Here is a 6840-nt window from a genome sequence, read left to right on the forward strand (position 1 = left end):
AAGACTATTAAAAATGTTTCTCTAAATACATAAGCAACAAAAGGAGGGCTAAGTAGAATCTCCCTCCTTTGTTGGATGTGGGGGAAACATAATGACAAAGGATGAAGAAAAGGCTGAGGTACTTAAACCCTTTTTTGCCTCGGTCTTTAGTAGTAAGATCAGTTGTTCTCTGGGCATGCAGCCCCCTGAGCTGGAACACAGGGATGGGGAGCAGAATGAAGCCCCTATAATCCAAGGGGAAATAGTCAGTGGCCTGTTACACCATTTATTCACACACAAGTCTATGGGGTTGGAGAGAAACCACCCAAAGGTAGTGAGGGAGTTGCAGAAGTGATTACTGGACTGCTTCCCACCATTTATCAGCAGTCCTGGCTAACCAGGTCCCAGTTGACTGGAAGTTGGCAAATGTGATGCCCATAAACAAGAAGGATTGGAAGGAGGATCTTTGGAACTACAGGCCTGTCAGTCTGAACCTTGGTGCTGGGGAAGGTTGTGGAGCAGGTCACTTCAAGTGCCATCATGCAATACATACAGGATAGCCAGATGATCAGGCCCAGTCGGCATGGGTTTATGAAAGGCGGGTCCTTCTATGACAACGTGACCCACCTAGTGGATGAGGGAAAGGCTGTGGATGTTGCCTACCTAGACTTTAGTAAAGCCTTTGACACCATTTCCCACAGCATTCTCCTGGGAAAACTGGCAGCTCACGGATGGGTGTACTGTTTGCTGGGTAAAAACCTGTCTGGATGATCAAGCTGAAGGAATGGTGGTGAATGGAATTAAATCCAGTTGGCAGCTGGTTGCAAGTGGTGTTCCCCGAGGCTCAGTACTGGGGCCAGTTGTGTTTAACATCTTTATCAGTAACCTGGACAAGAGTATTCAATGCACACTCTCTCTGCTGAAGAGACCCAGAGAATACAACAGCAATGAGTTTGTAGGAACTGAACAGGTAGTGCTTGATATAGACACTGGTATGGTTGAGAAAAGAAAAGGGTTTTTGTATTATTTGTTTTCATGAATTAAAGAAAGGTCAAGAAAGGTGTACCGTTTGAAAGTCAGACCAGCACAGAAGAAGCCATTTTTACTTCACCAAAGTCCAGAAGATGCCCTGCTTTATGGACATCCAGGACAAATATTTTTTTAACATCTTGTTGAAGTTGTTCAATTCTTTTCTAAACGCTAACTGGAGCAGGGGCTTAAATGCATCTCTCCTTCCCAGCTAAATGCCTGGTTGCTGAGCTATATGGCAAGTTTTCTTCCTGGTCCTGTTGTTTATGTGACTAATCCTGGGAGAAAGCTTACGTCTTGTGATTTGGAGCCCAGGCTTGCATCTTGTTTGGTTTTGACGTGGGTGGTTAATCCCTTCTCAGCAGTGAACGGGGGGACAGGCTGTGCCTTCAGCTGTTCCTGGCTGGCTGAGGTGAGCAGCTCCCCACTTTGCATGATGCCTTTGGAGGCCTTAGCGTAGGACTGCTGAAGAGGACGGATGAACATGGGCACAACCTTGGGGACCCAAATTCTCCCACAGGGCAGAATCTAAAAGCTTGGGAGTGCAAGCGCAGTAACCCACAGTTGCTCCATTCACTGCTGCTGTCACTCCTCCACTCGAGTGAAATGCACGAATGGCAGGAGCAGCTTTGCAGCCCTGCCTGCATCTGCTGCTGGTACTGTGCCTCAGTGCCCACCTCTGAGCTGCAGAGGGTTGTAGCAGGATCTGCAGCCCTCTTCCTGCTTGCGCAGCTGGCCCTTGCTCCTCCTGTGCCCTCCCAGCTAACCTCCACCCTCTTTTGGTTGCATGCACTGGGTGCTGGCTCTCTGCTGTAAGGCAATGCTGGAAATGCAGTGTTTTAGCAAGTCCTGGCAGCCTCAGACAGAGGCTTTGCTGAACCCTCGGTGTGTCATTGTTGGGGTGGTTTAGTGCATTTTACTTGTTGAAATGTTTTAAGCTTAGGTAGGTTTAAGGTTTAAACAAACATGGAGTTCAGCTTAAAATAAGATGTCCTCTTGGTCGTCTTTCAAACAGAAATCCCGTAGGCATGGGCTCAATACTCTGCAGCAGTGTAGTGGTATCATGTCATATGAAAGGTATTTTTGATGTACTGATGTCTAAAATGTAGTGATTCAAGGCAAGGACAGTGGCTCTTCTGAAGATAATGTATTTCCTGAGCTGTGCTTGGTGCCCAGGAGAGGAGGTTCTAAACTGGCTTGAGTTGGGAAGGCAAAAATGTGTCCATATTTGCGTATCCTGGCAGGTGTACAAGGTGTCTCCCCATCTCTCCCTTGCAGCAAAGCCCCAAGGCTGGGCACTGCTGCCCACAGTGTGGTAAGAGGTCTGTCGCAGCAGCTCTGGTCTGAGATGAAAACCCTTGAAACCCTCCATTCGACAAGGTGGTGCTTAGTTTTGGCTTGTTTTTATTGTTTTCTCCAACTTCCACAACCTGGGATTTAGCCAGACTGTGTTGATGGTGAAAAATAGCAAAAGTTGTGCCCCAGAGAATAATAACAACTAACAAATACGAAGCATCTGGTAAAACTCCAAGGAAGCCAGAAAATAAGGAAGACACCATGGTCCATCATAATGCGGATTTGCTGCTGACACACCATGGGGATGGGAGGTGGGCGATTGGTCTTATTTGCAGTATTGCTGTACTTAAATGTGTATTTACTGGTTATATTACATTTGTCTGAGGAGGCTTTGCCTGGTGCAAGTTTGCAGGCACGATGCAGTCAGGGTTTCACTCTTAGCCACAGGATGGCACTTCCCCACAAGAAATCCCCATCGCTGCAACCTGGAAAAACATTTGGCACAACCTGCATGGAAAAAAGCATCTCACTGAAAGCATCTGACAGCAAACCGTCATGGAAAGGCTAATGTCTTCAAGTCACATCGAAGTTAGGAAGATTAGAGCCTTGTCTTCCTATTTGGACCCAATAAATCGGCATCTCCCTGCAGATGTGAGTGCTCAGGTGTCTGCAAAGTGCTTCAGCCAGCAGAAGTGGTGTGAGATTACTTATGGACATTGAGCTGGGCCGAGTCCTCAGCACAGGGAGTGTCAGAGATGCATTGGAGGGGGACCAGCATATAGGGAGATGTCACATGCAGTACGTGAAGCCACTTCAGGAGATAACTGTGAGGAGGTTTTTGTACTCTTATTGCAATTAACTTCTGAATTAATTGAACCTTTCCTTGCACATGGTCATTGGAAGTGCACAGGAGACAGCCTGGGGATGCTGTGGGCAATGTCGATGTCTTGTAAGACCTGATGCACCCACAAGCAGAGATAAAGCCAGACAGAGCTCTGCTCTGCCAGAGTCTTGATAGAGATTTGTTGTAACTATGTGTCATTAGTCTGTTGTACTTGTCATCCACAAAGCGTAGATAACAATAATATTACCTAGATGTGGTGATACTGCATGGGTGTTACAGCGATGTTGTCAGTATAGCTTGTCAAGTGTTTCTGAGCAAAACATGCTTTTACCTGAGTTGGTTTGTAAAAGCGGAATGTTTTTGCAGAAGTTTACCATCAGCATGGTGTTTTCATCAGGAAGGTTTTTCTGGTGCTCTATCAGATTTCCTGCCAGCATCTATCCCCAGCAGAGCTCCTGGCCTGAGGCTTGGACGCTCCTGGGCCTAGATCCTGAGCCCATGCTCTTAATTCAGGCTGACCAGCAACAGTGGGGAACCTGTCATTTCTGCTTTTGTTCTGTTTCAGAGGAGGTATTTAGTCAGAATGCCCGAGAAGTTGTGTGGGGCAGTTGTGGGGCTTCCTAGGCTTGCACAGGCTGCAGACAGCCTCCTGGGGGGTGGGCAGTGCTGGCCAGCCAGCCTGGCTGTCTGCGTGCACAGAGGCAGGGTGGGTTGGTCAAACCCTGGGGCAGGTGAGCAGTGGGGATGGGGCTGAGCCTTCCACTCATGAAAACAGCATGGTGTGGCATAAATGTGTCCAAACCGTGCCTGCCTAAACCAACTTAGTTATATGTGCTGGAATGCATGTTGTGAGTTGGGCGGGTAGGTATCTCCCTGGCCATCACTTTTGAAACCCATTCTATTCTCCTGCTGCTGTAGCTGCTGCAAAGCCACAGCTAAACCTCATGCTCCTGGAGAGTGCAGGGAGGAGACATGGTGTGGGGAAGCTGGTGCTGGTGGCTCCTGTGCAGCTGATTTTGCCCGGCTGTCGTTGCACAAGCCTGGGAGCCAACCAGGAGCAAAGGCACCAGGGTCACAGGGGAGGGCAGGAGGGTGAGAGGTCTACAAATCATAGAATAATTTTCTCTTGTTCTCTTGCTTGTTACTTCGGAGAAGAGACCGGCTCCCGACCGCCTTTCAGATAATTGTGGAGAGCAATAATACGTGCCCTGAATCTTCTTTTCTCCAGACTAAACAACCCTGGTTCCCTCAGCCATCCCTCATAAGACTCTCTCCGGACTATCCACCACATTTGTTGCCCTTTTCTGGACCTGCTCCAGCACCTGAATGTCTTTCTTGCAGTGAGGGGCCCAGAACTGAACACAGGATTCGAGGTGCAGCCTCACCACTGCCGAGTACAGGGGGATGATTGCTGCCCTGGCCCTGCTGGCCACACTATTTCTTGTGTCAGTCAGGATGCTCTTGACCTTCTTGGCCATCTGGGCACACTGCTGGCTCATCCAGCCATCTGTTGACCAGGTCCTTCTCCACCAAACTGCTTTCCAGTCACTCTCGCCAAGCCTGTATCATTGCATGGGGTTGTTGTGACGTAAGTGCAGGACCCGGCCCTTTGCCTTGTTGAACCTCACACAATCAACCTCAGGCCATTGATCCAGCCTGTCCAGGTCCCTTTAAAGAGCCTTCCTATCCTCTAGCATATCAGCTCTTCTGCCCAGTTCAGTGTTGCCTGCAAAACTTACCGAGGGTGCATTCAATCCCCTCATGCAGGTTGTTGATAAAGATATTAAACAGAACTGGGACAAAGTACATACAAAAATGCATTAGGACTTGCTCAACAAGTAATGTGGCATTAAGGAGCTACATGCCAAGTCAGTCCTCACCCTGCAGCCCTCTTCTGGGGAGCTGAGCCATAACCAGGCTGATCTGGTGTGGTCACAGTGGTCATCCTGAGCAAATGCCGTGGCATTCATCCTCAGCTGGGCAGCAGCCGTGTGTGCCTCTTGCCTCTTATGGACCTCTGAGTATTTTTAGAACTCCTCTAATTATTGCCTAATGCACTTTGATTTTATCAGAGTTGTGACCTGACAGTGTTCTGCTCCCCGTTCACCTCCATTAATTCATCTGACTTGCAAACATGGTTTATTTGCCAAACTGTGCAAGCAAGGTCTGAAAGTGCAGAATACACCTTTCCTCAGCTATGAAGCACCCTGAGGTGGGGGATGATTCTGCTATGTCTGTGCAATCGCATCCAACCCACCATTCTTTGCTCCTCTTTCCCCTGCTCGCCCTGCAGGTCCTCCTGCAGGACCACACCTTGCTGCAGCACCCTAGAAGCTGCTGAAAACTGTTCAAGTCAGATGAAGAGGGACCTGTCTCTAAGGTAAGGGTGAGAGTGCATGATGTCTCGGGAGCTGAGCTGGAGGGGCTGGATGCGGGTTATGGAGCAGGCAAACAGGAGCTGCAGGGATGTGACGCTGACAAGGCTGCATCCCACTGCACAGCCTGAGTGATGCTGGGGTCTGGGGTGCTCACAGAGGTTTCTCTGGTGGACTTTGGTCACTCAGTACTTCAGCTCCTCGCTGCGCTGATGTGCTCCACCAGCAAAGGCAAACTGAGCCTCTGTGTTGGGAAACTGTGTTGGCAGCAGCTCTCTGCTGGCACAAATTACTGTCTGTTAAATACCTACAGTCCCTTGCTCCCTCTCCTTCTCCTGGTGTACTTAGGGAAAAGGTTTCTCATTTATCATCTTTGCCCTACAGAGCTAAATAGGTCAAAACTAATGATCGAAGGGAGACGATGCTCCACAAGCTGTGGGGTCGATGTCTCATTTTGTAAGTAAGTGCTCTGCAAATGCCTTTCTCTGGTTTTTTTTTTCCTCCTTTTTCTTGTGTGCCCGTCAGTCCCTCAATGGGTGGTGTGGGTTTGCTCTGGCAATGGCACCAGAGCTGAGCAGCAGGCTGAGAAAACAGAGATGGTGCTGGGACTGGAAGGCTCTGTGCCATTTGTGATGGGTCCAGGCCATGGTCACCAGTTAGGCAGGCTGACTGCATGCAGCCTTCCCTTTCACTCCTGCTCCCCACCTCTTGTCCCAGCCAAAAAACCTACTGGATAGCAGGACTATTTAAATAGTTTTTCCAGGTAATGGCTGTCAGAGACCACATGCTATAGACCAGTCCAACCTTAAAGAAAAATGCAGCAGAGGCTTTTCCAGCCTCTAAAGGACAGAGAAACCAAATGACACACTTTTCTCCAATGCCCTGAAAGTTTAAACATGTTGTAAATGTGTGCATTAGAAGGACAGATAAAATACATCTAGAGCTTGTGCTGACAGAGGGGTCGGTATGCAGTGAAGTGGCATTTGAGATGGCAGCCCCGTAGCTGCACGGCTCCAGTGCTCTGTGTTCTGGTGTGCCAGCTGGGGTTTCCACAGCTTTCCCACTGCAGCCTCTGTGTGCAGCCCGGGCCCACGGCTTTCGCCTGAGAGGTTGATTCTCCTTTAAATGAGAAAGCTGTTTGGCCCCAGCAGTCAGAGTGCGGTTAAGAAGTTACACGGACTGCTTGCACAGGGCTGAATCCTGCAGATCAGCACAGGCAGGTGCCCAGGGCCAGCCTGGGGAGAAGGGGAAGCTTTATTTGCTTACACCCCAGTCTGCCTGAGCATCTCGCCTGAGCCTTCCTGACCAAATACATGC

This window comes from Strigops habroptila, chromosome 5, assembly GCF_004027225.2.
Source record: "Strigops habroptila isolate Jane chromosome 5, bStrHab1.2.pri, whole genome shotgun sequence".
Classification (NCBI taxonomy): Eukaryota; Metazoa; Chordata; class Aves; order Psittaciformes; family Psittacidae; genus Strigops; species Strigops habroptila.